Source organism: Labrus bergylta, chromosome 5, assembly GCF_963930695.1.
Source record: "Labrus bergylta chromosome 5, fLabBer1.1, whole genome shotgun sequence".
Lineage (NCBI taxonomy): Eukaryota > Metazoa > Chordata > Actinopteri > Labriformes > Labridae > Labrus > Labrus bergylta.
In genome coordinates this window covers 1,519,706-1,532,840 of record NC_089199.1, presented here as the reverse complement: position 1 = coordinate 1,532,840, position 13,135 = coordinate 1,519,706, and the positions used below count along the sequence as shown (strand labels likewise).

General features: G+C 40.2%; 1 protein-coding gene across 2 annotated transcripts in view; it reads right to left on the bottom strand.

Moving 5' to 3' along the window:
* Positions 1–12,015, bottom strand: part of LOC109990106 (sodium-coupled neutral amino acid transporter 3) — a 57,526-nt gene extending 45,511 nt beyond the window's left edge. Inside the window, exon 1 of one of the 2 annotated variants that reach the window (XM_020642092.3) lies at positions 11,733–12,015. The gene's annotated coding sequence lies outside the window, so the exon portion shown is untranslated. The remainder of the gene's footprint in view (positions 1–11,732) is intronic. The other variant, XM_020642093.3, reaches the window with a different exon arrangement.
* Between the last annotated feature and the right edge of the window lie 1,120 nt (positions 12,016–13,135).

Below are 13,135 nucleotides of genomic sequence, written 5' to 3'. Positions count from 1 at the left end.
ACGGTTTGTGGACCAGGCCTCAGTTGTGTCTGAATAGTATTGCGAGTTTTAGAGTTCTTTCCAGCCATGTTACGCAGTCCAGAGATAAACTACCCAACAAAAAGTACTGCGGAGTGAGACAGGACTAAATATGTGACCAAAAAGCGCAGATGAATTAAAATTTTAATCGAAATCGGCAGGAGCTCCCAAACTCACGTCCTACTCCATTAAAGCTCAGCAGCGCCCCCCCTCAATGTAACTTTTTGACAAAAATTTAAAAATAGCTACAGAGGAGTGAAAAGCCTTGTTGTAACCCTGCATCATGTCACACTCAAGGCTGTGTTTAAGTGCTGCTGCATGTCCCACTGAACACAGCAGCTGTCTGATATAAGCAGTGAATACTCACATCCAACAACCATCTGTCTGTACTCTGGTAGTTCACACATGGCTGAACTTGCACATAAATACACATGATGAAATACACACATGCACACAATGACATATGCAGTGTAATTATGGGATGAATGAAAGGTGCCAAACAGCTACAGACATAAAAATATGTGATAAATGTTTCTAAAAAAGAGAACAGAGATGCTACTTCAGCAACGTTAGATACTTGGAGGCCATGTACGGAGGCTATCTGACCTTGTCCCTTTGCTGCATGTCATTCTCCACTTTCTCCAACCAACATTTCCTGTCTTGCTTCAGCTGTCCTATCTATAGAGTCAAAAAGGCCAAAAGAAAAAAACATCAACCGTTTTCTTAATGTACAGTCAGCCTAAGGTTAACCCTCATTTTGCTTTAACTGCTTGCCATTCTGCCTCACTTTGATTATATTTTCTCTTCTTTGTCACTACATCCGCAGATTTCCGTCATATTCGCTGGTTTCAATGTCATCCAATCGCTGAAAGGTACCCACTCCTACCCTCAACTGAGTGGTGTAATTGGCTGGGGGAAACACACCAGCTCCCCGCCCAGAAAAGTTCTGTGCCAACCAATACAATGCAAAACATCAAAATACAGGCAGAGGACAGGGGGTGCATCCGAATTGCCAAGTACCTACTCAATCTTTCAGTAGAACTGCCTACTGAACTGTGACAATTCGGAAAGGACCCGGAGGTTGCCGCTTGGTCTAGCTAGAGCTTTAGAGCTCTGTTGTGAATGTAGGACCAGGCACCCGTCATTGGCAGAGCGTAGTGGACAGGAGGGATAGTTCACCTGGATGAGGGAGTTCAGTTTTTGTAAACGAGCAACAGAGTTTTAAATTTGATGTAGCAGCAACTGGGAGCCAGTTCAGGGAAATGAACAGCACAGTGGCATGTGCTATTTTGGGTAGGTTGAAGACCAGTCGCACTGCTTCGTTTTGGATCATCTGCAGGGGTTTGAGTGTGCATGCAAGAAGAAATGCCAGCAGGCAGTTGCAGTAGTCAATGTCTGATATAAAAAGAGCCTGTACCCGGAGCTATGTAGCATGCTCTAATAGGCAGGATCTTTCTGATGTTGTACAGGGCAAATCTACACGACCACGTGAACCTTCAAGGTTATCCATTGAGATCCTGACTAAAAACAACAGAGGTGTTAATCAAGGTATGTGTATATAGCCAATCGCTAATCTACTTTTGTATTATTGGGCCTTTTAAAGAAACGAGGCTGTGAAAAATACAAAGCACACTTGGAGCTATAGGCCCATTTTAACAGTAAATATGTGCTCTGTAAATTACAGATAAATACTTAGTAGAGTTGAAGAGTAAGTAAAGTTTCCATAACATTTAACTGTCTTTTTGAGTCTTAATTCTTCCTGTGGGGTGATTTCTGTAGTTAGATTATAATGTACAGACGTCATTAGGTTTATTCACTGTTCATACTGTTAGTCAGACCTGTCTTTCCTCATATCTGCAAAAGTGTTTGGTAGACTTATTGTCTGCTCCAAAGTGTAATTGATGTCACAGATTAGTCTAGAACCCTTTTCACACATACAGAAATCTCCTGGAAAACTCCGGAGATTTGGCTACCCGGAGGTTCTTTAGGCTATGTGTGAACGCAAACAGACACATTTTTCAGCCACAGAAAATCCGAGTGAGCTGATGTCTGAACGCGGCCGAATATACTCTGGAAATTTCAACTCGAGCCAATAGAAAGAGAATGACGTTTATATACAGTGACTGGCAGTGTTTGCATGCGACTACTACGATCTCCGTGCTCTAATTAAACAGCTACATTCTGTTTTCTGTTTGTCAGTATGTTGTTCTCTTCTCTTTTGTGGATGTTGTCATTCCATTGGATTACACATAGCATTGATATAAAGACAAATATTCTCATTATAACGTCGTGTAGCGGACTGTGGCTCAGTTGGTAGAGTCGTCGCCTCTCAACCGGAAGGTTGAGGGTTTGATCCAGCTGGGCAACATGTCCGATGTGTCCTTGGGCAAGACACTTAACCATGAATTGCTCCCGCTGCTTCTGTGGTGGTGTATGAATGGATTAGTTACTTCTGATGGATGATACTACATAGCGATCATCACTACCATCAGTGTGTGAAAGGGTATGAATGGGTGGGTGTGACATGTGGTGTAAAAGCGCTTTGAGTAGTTGGAAGACTAGAACAGCGCTATATAAGCTCAAGTCCATTTACCATTTACTGTGTTGCTTCGGCCGCTACTTCCACGTTGTTTTATTTACGTCACGTCTAGGTCGGGAGAATCTCCAGGGAGGTCCTCCTGTAAATATCTAGATATTATCCGGAGTGCATATGTGAAAACGGCTTAGGTGAGTCGATATGACACGATCTGATAATGATAATTTCTTTTGGGATATATTCAAAGCCTTCAAAGATGTGGTTGAGCACCTCACGAATACACAAGTGTGATGTTGAATTATGTCTCCTCGAGTATTCTTCTTATGTATAAACTTTCATCAACGTAAGCCATCTGAGTCAACTGAGTCTTATTGTGTGAAGTCAAGTTCTTAGTAATTTCCTCAACACTTCCCTTATAGTTTCTCTTCTGCCATCTCTCTCTCCCTCTCTAAGCACCACTGTGATTACCCAGCAGGAAGAATAGGAGATTAACTTCTGACTAAGAGATTTTCACTTCAGTATTTGAGAAGTTCCCTATCTACAGGGTTTCTACAGGCAGCTGTAAGACACACATGTCAGAGACTATAAAATGATATTGGATGTGGTCCCTGCTTGGCTGTGCATTTCAATATCTGCTTTCAAATGAGGAGGCTTTATTTGACAGAAATCCAGGTGCTTTAGACAAATTCTGCAGTCTGGATCCTATATGCAATGTGACAGAAGAAATACTGCAATTATCTCCTTTGATTATTCAAGTAGACTTGCTTGACCTTTCCAAGTACTGTATGGAATGGTATGTTGCATCACACTCACATACAAACAGATGTTAATTCATAAAAACAGGGCTGCTAATAGTCAGTCTTTTATAGACAATATCTCTGATACACTGGGTGGATTATCCCCAGGTATCAAAACTGGTACAGGATCCCTGAGGGGGATTTCTGATTGGCTGCTATTTATAGGCCTAAATTCAGATACATTTTCAAACAGATGAGGTCCACACCTCAGTCTCCATCAAATAAAGCTTCTGCTTACATTTTAACGCCTTAAAAGTGCATAGTCCCCCTGGTTTGATTTGCTATACTGTATTGCTTTCTTTCTCATCTCAGCTCTTTTCTGTCCCAATACTACACCATCAACTATGCAATCAGGTAAACATGACCTCTTATCAAAGGTCGCTGAAGCTCATACTTCAATGGTGATAGGTATGACTTTTATCAATATCAATATCTCTATCTTTACTGATAAGCATGATACTACCGTTACTTAGGGATATTCTTATTTATTCTACAGAAGAAGAACATTAGAAAAGAATTAACTTTTGACAATTATTTCTTCCTTATTTACCAAAGGCTGTGGTTTCTTCTTGACCAATGTCTATAGGATTTGTATAAAAAAAGGTTAGAAATGCTGATCATCTTTAGTATAGCTACTCTCAGTGAGATCTGCGAACTCTTGCCTTTAGTTGTTTCATTGCATATATATGATTGCATGATACAGGAGTTTAGTATGGAAAGGACATAAGACAAATATGCTGCACTGAGGATGCTTAAGTCATGCTCAAAGTCATCAGATTTATAGAATACTGTAAATTGCTACATGTGTTTGCCGGTGTAATGTAACAAACTTATACAAACTTAGAATGTAAATAACTAACTACAATCCACCAGACACATGCCACTTTCTCATCACTAGGAGCTGGTAAGCACCAGATGTCAAAATACTGTTATGTACTGTTAAAAAAAAACAGAACTTTATCGTTAAGTACAAAAAAAATAATTTACACAAAAAAAAGTTACATTTTGTTTGAACCTGTTAAGTCTGGGACAGCACTACCATAGAGACAAAATCTACTGTGACCTTGTCTCCTGGACCGAGTAACATGCTGTAGTTTAAGGAAGATTAAAGTCTTCATCACCATACTGGGCTGGACCCCTGACAAGAGTGGGGGGCTTGAGGCAGTCTGGACTGGCTTTAGGGTCTTGTGATATCCCTAAAAGGCAGAATCCGCCTGGTTACTCAATGAAAATGTATTTACTGTATAGAGTGACAGACAGGAGAGGACAGTGGAGCAAGGACATAACATAAAAACAGTGCAGGATGACCAAGCAAAAGGAAGAGAGAAAGGCCTCAATATAAAAGTGAATTCCTATGAAACCCTAATAAGATTGCAAGAGACTGGATGTATTTTTATAGATTTATTTCCTTTATGCAACTGAAGTCATTAAACGTGCTGCCAAGGAGCAAAAAGTAATGGATTACAATCTAAACAAACCAAAGAAAAAATGACACCTAGTGGAGCAGAGTGAGAAACCATTTCAGGGGATGTTCACATCTGGCGGATAAATTCCAAAGTAACTTTAAGTCTCAACTTAATGAAGAGTTACGTAAAGTCAATTAATCAAGCACACGTCCGGTGACTGCACCATGGGAATCAGATCAGACACATAAAAAGGTGGGTGCTTTCCCCCAGATCATTTATTAACACTCTTAGATGTTATCTCCAACATTTTGATGATCTGGCCATAACATGAGACACATATTATAACTGTATCCAGATGAAAGGGGGTGCCCCCTGTCAGACTACATAATAGAAAATATCAAAAAAAAATATGAAAAAGCTAGTACAGAAATGTGGTCAACAATCAGGGGAGGGGTTTGCTTGCTTGCATGCAATTTATTTTGACATTATCAAATAATCGAGTGAGTGGTCAGAGCACTGTTTTCAATAAACTAAAGTCATCTTGCAGTTATTAGAACTACTAGAAAAATCCCTCGGATCTGAGGCCTTGGCTGCAAAGCCCTTATATTGCTGAAAGCCAATTATCTAGGTGGATTTGACTCTGCTACCAAGAAGCTTTCCACATAAATATTGAGGGGAAAATTTCGTATAAACGTTTAGCATGGACCCCAAGACAGAGCTAGACCACCTGCAAGTACCTTGTTCACTAAGTAACTGCCCTGGACAAAATTTCAGAATAAAATCATTCTGTCAAAATGCAGGTAGTTTCATTTTAGGAACAGATCTTGCTTTTATTTTGAAAAGAATAGCTGAGCCATGTCAAATGCATGCCGGGTGCTGCATCTCAGACTTCTGCACACAGTGCTCGGCAATTCTCGATACCTCGGACCAAGAGCGGTAGTTCACTTTGCTCCAGATTGAACTATATTAAAGGGATACTTAATCCATTTGCATTGAGCTTTGTATCATTAGAAACCTGGTAGTATTTTTGAATGGTTGTGCAACCCGCCCTCATTTTCCCCTGAGATTAGAAATCTTTGTATTTCTAAGTCTGAAAAGGAGCTTCCAGTGATGCAAAATGACAATTTATGCGTCACTGGAAGCTGCTGTGGTTAGCAGGGTGAAACTACAATGCTAGTTCCTCAGATTTTCGACCACTGAAGCTACAGACCAATCACAGATCAGTGGGTGGGAACTCACTCCCAGAATCTAAACTTAACGTCCGCCATATTGCTTGGAAGCTATGCTAACAGGCTCTATGGAGAAAGCTGGTAATGGCGAAAATGCTTTACATAAGAGACACAAAAAATAGAGGAGAATTAAACTCAGCATGGACTGTAATCCAGCAGCATTCCTCCTATTAGTTTCAAACTCCTCCATTAACACATCTGCATCCACCTTGTTGACAGTCAAATTAAGGCATGTTTAATGTGCTACATGGAAGCACATCATTAGTTACTACTCATCTGTGGAGTTGTAGTGGGATTTCAAAGATATGAATAAAAGAGATCAAACAGCATTTGTTTGTTTTGATATACCGTAAATACTGTTTAGTGCACTGTTACTCTTGAGGTGATGAGCTCTTTTAAATATCTGAAAAGTCAATAAGAATCTGTGCAGTCCCACACCTGTTCCAACAACATTTAGTGTATGAGTAACAAATGATTAACTCTATTTAAATATGATGTCAGCCGTGTGGCTGCCTGGCTCACGAGCTATATACATCACGTCTGAACACAGGAACACTGTACAGCTATGCAGCTTAAAAGGTAAATGAACCGTTAACAAGCAAAGTTTACAACATTTACAGTACACATGCACTAAATAAGGAGATGTCAGATTGAGCTTAGCATTTAACCTCCTTTTGCGAAGGTTCCATGTATTTAAATATGTCACATTTGTTCCATCCATTTGATCAAAATGAATAAAATAATGGTGATGAGTTCTTGCTTGGACAGTAACACAATGCCTGCATGCAAATGTCAAATCAAATCTGGCCTCTTCTCAGACTGCTGTCACACACAGCACTGGAAGCAAAGGCCAGAACTGTACACTCACTGCCAGAAGATGAAAAGCTTGCAAGTCAGGGTGAGAGCAAACAAGATTTGCACACCCTTCAGAACATGATGTTTTTAGTATATCTGTATGAAGGTAGATACAAAAATATCAAAGAAAAACAACCTGGCATTCAACGATTCTGACAAGCTCAGGGTATGATGCACTGACTGTGAATGATGTAGCATTTTAACAAGTACAGCTAGCAAGAAGGTCATCCAGGAAATTCCTTTCCTTTCCTTTGTTTCCAATCCCATTCTTCTTTCAATGGATGAACAAACCAGGTTTAATTTGATTTGTGATACTAATGAAACCAGAATCAGACAGTCACTGATCAATAGAAACATTTTGTAAAAATTGTTTGACTTCAAGTGGCTGCATTTATGTTTTTGATTTGATTCTTTTTTTTTTTTACAATGTTGTAAAAGCTCCCAAACAACAACTCACATCACTGTGGGCTGTGGTTTGTTATTTATCAGTCACTTTGCCTGATTGAAAACAGATAATGATGAAAACAGATGGTCACTTGGAAACGTCATTCTTGTCAACTCATAGTTGTTACTTTAAAACAGAAGTTCATGTGTATCAGGTGTTCCTAACCCTACTATGCCACTTTACATCATTACTTCACAAGCAGGATATGCTTTACAAATTATGCATGTAATCATTGCTGGGTTACTTTGTGAATGAACTTATTAAAGTTATTTTAAAAAGCTTAAAAATGATTCTGAATAAAACAAGTGAGGATAAAAAACTATTAGTACTGTGTGTGTAAACTTGTTTATTGTATTTCTGCCCTATTGTGGAGAAAACTCTAGTCCCGCACCTTTAAGGCTACACGAGTCACATTTTAAAACTTGATGATTTGCTCACAAGAGAATAGCACTTGGACATCTTGGATTCACACCAATTACAATGGATTCAAATGGGAACCTGGATTTACAACAACAAACTAGAAAAAGTTAAGCGTGGCAGGTACAGGAGGTTTGAGGCACATGGTGATATAAGATCTATCGACCAATACCAACTGAACAGAAAGGAATGTTCAACATTTCTAGTGTTGAAAGTAGACTCATTTCTCAAAACATATTTTAGGAATTCTGTTCTTCATTTATATCTACTAGCACACAGATAATAATATAACAGCAGTGGGTAAATACCATTGGTTAATGCTTGAAAACTTCTCAGTCCATGCTTGAAGCATAATCCACTTCTCCTCTGTTAATCTGTGTGTTCAGTACTTTAAACAATCATTGCTTTATAGTACTTATGAAGTGTATTAAGCTCTGTTGAAGAGAAGCTATGATTGCTTGGAACATATTGAACACACAAATCAAGAACTCCGGTAAGCTTTGGGTAAACAAGACACACAGTTTTTACTTAATGCTGGTTTATATTTCAAACATGGCTTTCTGCACATGCTTAGAGAAAATTCCAGGCTTTCGTCAATGTAATTACATCACCTAAAATCACAGGTTCTAAACCACAAACCATCTATTTTTGGCTTTTTTTCTTAAAATCTAAAAAAATGAATTAACTGTCAAAACAGATACTAAATATGAAAGAGGTAGTATTTGACTATTTGTCACTTCCTGATAGTCAGCAGTAGTTCTTTTTGCCAAGAGCATCATAGGCTAGTTTTCTAGTCTGAACATGAACTACAGCAGTGAGACAGTCAAGGCCTAGCAAACTGTTTGCTAGCTAGCTGTACATTAGTTTGAAGAATCAGTTAATTGATCGTCCCTCAACACCAAACTGTTCAATGCCAGCTCTGTCTTTTCGCAATCATGCGCCCTCAAACAAAGTACCCTCCTCTCCTGGCATCAGCCAGCATGCTTCCTCCTGCCTCCTCCTCATCACATTGGAGCAGAGGAAAAGAAAAGAAAGGAGTGCATCATGGGGACCAATGCATTCACTGAGCTGGAAATACAACTCACGCAGTGTGTGACCACCATGGTGGGTGTTGCACTGCTGACTCTGTCACATGCCACAGTGCCATGGAAGTCCAAATCCCAATCTATTGACAGAGAACTCCCAAGCACAGCAGCCACACACTGTAAGCTGATCATTGTACGGCTTAAGTATCAAATCCTCTATAGAACTGAGAATTGTATAACAGACTAGGGATGGATAATGAGCAAAAATACAGCTGAAGTTTGTGAGGTTGTATACAAGCTTTAAACCAAGAGATAGTCCTTCCACTGGACCACTTTATATCTTACATCCGTAACAATGAAACAAGTCCTACAGAGACAAAAGACACTCATATTACCAACTGCATACTCGATTGTCAGAATAATCTTAAACATTAGTTAAAGGCTTTATATGTGATTTTTTTGATCCAGTAGATGTCGCCCTTGAGCACCAGCATGAAACCAAAACACCTTGCGGTGCATTGTTGTGTTAGCATGCTAATGCTAGCGATCTTTATTATGCTCGTATCTTCACACTGCATGTAAATGTACCTGAAATGAGCGTGATCTAGAAACACAGTTAAGCAGTGAGTACAGTATGTTATTCTTCTTTTCTCTAGTCCCTCAATTAAACTACTTTTATACGTGAGGGGAGGAGTCAGCCGCGGTCCCGGCGATGTAAACAAAGGACTATAGGACTCTGAAAACATCACAGACAGTGGGACTCAGGTGTTACACCCATTGTAGACAGTCATGACTCACAGAGTTATTTTCAGAGGATATACTTGATTTCTATTACATTTAAGTGTGAAAAATCGCATATAAAGCCTTTAAAGTTATGGAACCTTACCTCAAGTTTGTGAAACTCAGAAAGTCAGAGAAAATGTTGCTACAAACTCTGCGTTGACAACCTAGATGTCACATTGGTGTACAAAAGTAAATGTTGGCTTTTTGGTTAAAATTTTTTTTTTTTAACAAAATCATGTATAATAGAGCAAGAGGACTTTCAGACGGGCCCTCCTTTATCATTCGCAGCCAATGTTTGTTGACCAACTAGCTACCTGGAGGGAGGAGTGACGTTTATATACTGTGACTGCTGCACGGTCCACAGAATCAAAAGGCCGCATTCAGTTTTCTGTTCGTCAGTATGTGGTTCTCCGCTTTTTTGTTGATAGCAAGAGCCAGTTGAACCACACACAGCATTGATCTAAAGGTAAATAAATATTGTCATTATAGCATCGTATAGCAGACTCTGTTGCTATCCCTGCCAGCTCCTCTAGCTAACAGGCTGGCATACTGTATATCCTAAGTGGTATGACCTTATGCAGGCTGCAATTCCTCTACATCCACTTAATATGTTTTCCTCTAATACCACCTGTCATTTACAAACCATGCTAACATTAATAAGGTAGAAATCATTTCATTGTGACTTAAGAGAATGGGCCAACTGGACTTAAAATATGAAATGTATAAGCTCAATAAACACATGTTATGTTGATAGTAAGTATTTTTCTCTTTTAGGGTTTTATTTTCAACTCTCCTTGGTACCAGCTGGCTTGATAAATTCCCATCATGCAAGGTCTAAATAAATTCTACAAGACCATGAAAATAAGTTTGGACTGAGCAGTACATCATTGTCTGATCATATCCAAAGAAAAAGTTTAGAAAATACCTTTGTTAGCTCTTTTTAAAGATCAAAATCAATTCTCTGAAAACCCTGAAATGCCATGACAGAAGCTTATTTTCTTTCATAGTTTAATGCTGACAAAAAAGTCACAGCAGGGTGTCTCTTTTTTTCCCTCACAGCGAACTACATTGCTTTCTAAGACCAAACAATCCCTTCATGTTTTCTTTTCATTCCGGCAGAGGTACACCAATACTGCTGCAGGATATTTCACATGGACACATGGCTTTGTTCAAATGAAACAGTAAGTCAGAGAATGTCTGAGTCTGTGTCTACACATGTAGTGAAGTAAAGAAGTGACATTTCTCATCCACTGACCTGAGATTACAGGAGAGGAAGACGTTCTAAAATGTATTTTCTGTTGACAACGTTTGATGGCTACAGGCTGGAGCCATGAGAGCTTTGATTTTTTTTAAATAATTTTCTCATCAATTAAAAACTCTAGGAATTTAACCTGAGAGGCCAGTGTATCATATTTAAAAGATATTGCCTAAAATGTTGTATCAGGTTAATGCACCGATCTGATTCAATTATTAATAAGCAGATACCAGATTAGGGTTTCAGAATTGAGTCTTCATTTGAGAATATTGTTTTCAAGTCACTTCCATTGTTCATATGCATAAACATGTGGTGCATACACATAGACGTGGTGCATGTACACCACGTCTCAAAACTCTTCATCTGTACAAATACAGACAAAAGGGTAGGGTTAGATAGCACATAAAAACCTCAGCAGGCCAGTGTTCCCACTATGATTTCATTCTGGGATGTGCTCGGAGAGAAGCAGCACATGGCCCCCAGGATAAGCTAGTCAGGCAATTATAACTACAGGGACCGAGCAAGCCAGAATGAGTTCCCATCAGCTCCAGCCAGTCATGTCCAGCAGTCACAGTCACACCAGCTACAAGTCCTTAAAGTGACTCATCATGGAGGAGTGAGTGTCAGGGCACTTTGCCTGCTGCAGGTGACTCTACAAATAGCACCGCTAGAGTTTCTATAGGAAGCTATATGCATAGCCATGCTGGATGGATAAAGAGCTTTGCTAAAAGTCATTTTAATGTGAGTGTTAAAAGCAACATTTCCCCCTACTAATCCAAGTCAGATGACTTTGTATTTAACTCCTGTTCGTCGTCTCAGTGGTGTTGAACATCAACATCATCATTAGGGCTTACTTTAGTCAAACATTTAGGTACTCATCATATCTGTAATAAACATGTTCTTAAATACGTTTGAATACATTTTGAGGATAGCACGTCATACATAAGCAACCTTTCAGAGCCTTACCAGAGAGAATCCCGCTCCAACTCCAAATATCTCCACACAGATCCTGTCTCCGCTCGGTGCTGGTCTCTGTCACGACCCCGTGTCTCTTCGTCCTGCTTCTCTCTCTCTCTCTCTCTCTCTTTGTCCGTCCTCCTTCCCTCCACACAGCGGTAAGATCATGTGTTTCCCACAACAACAACAAAAAATCACAGTAATCTTTTCAAAAGTGGGATGCAGAGTGTCCTGGTCCCGCCTACCGCACGCATGCACGGCGACTCCAATCAAATGATTATTGTGTGAGCAGCCCCCCCCCCCCCCCCCCGCCTTATTGAATCGTCGTTTGATATCGCCGCTCGGATAAAAAGGTCGTGTCGTGTCTTCTTGCGTTGAAACAGATCCTCACACGGTGATGGGGGAGAAGTATTTATCGTCGTGTTTCAGACAATGAGACGGTGAATAATCACTCATTTCTATCATTTACTCGACTGTTTCCCCTTTAACCAGCTCATGCGGGGTTTTTAAGACACATCGATCCAGATGTGATTTTTTTTTTTTGGTACGCCATCCACAATATGGAAAACAGCTGCCTGAGCCATGTGCCACAGAAGCCCACTGTTGCTTACGCACTTCTACCCACGCTCCTTTCTAGGTCATCCGCAGCAGCGCGTTTTGATGTCATATTGCTCAGGGGATCGTTTCTTGTCTTTCTCCTCTAGGTCATGTTCACCGAGGAAGGCATAGGGTGACCTGTGGTGAAATGAGAGGTCCTTCATCCACTGACTCTGCTCTCTAAATGCATTCATTGGTCCCTAGGAATGTATTTTCAGTCACAAAACTACTGCTGTCCCCCTGAACCACAATTTCTTTTGAAGTGGTTGCATTCAAACTGACCTTGAGGAAAGCAGAGGACATTTAACCTCTGGGACATATAAGCCTAGCATCTGCTCTGAGTTTGAACCAGTGGGGGATTGGCTACCCATAGAGGAAAGGTCCAGATATGCTGTGAAAGAGGCTGGTTCATCCCAGGGGTCAGCAGAGGGGCTTAACAGATGTATAGTTCAAAGACAAGAGTCTCAGGCTCATGAAGGCGACTGTCCTCATCTCATTCCTATTCATAAATAACATGTTGATGTGCTAATTTAAGTGCTGCCAAGTAATGTGGAGGAGAGGGTGAGCACCAAGGACATCTGGTCCTAGAGGCAAAGCATGTTCCCTTAGTGTGTGTGAGTCTCAGCATGCCTCACCTGTCTGTCAGCTTAAATCGTGGTGCATGTATAGTTCTCAAAGGACTCTGACTGCCAAGAGCAGTGCACAGCAAGCTGTAACCATAGAAACTAGGTAAAGCAAAGGTCAGAAACACAAGTAATGACCAAATGCAGAGGTGCCAAATAACTAATGAAGTAGCATTAGAGGGTATTTTAGCA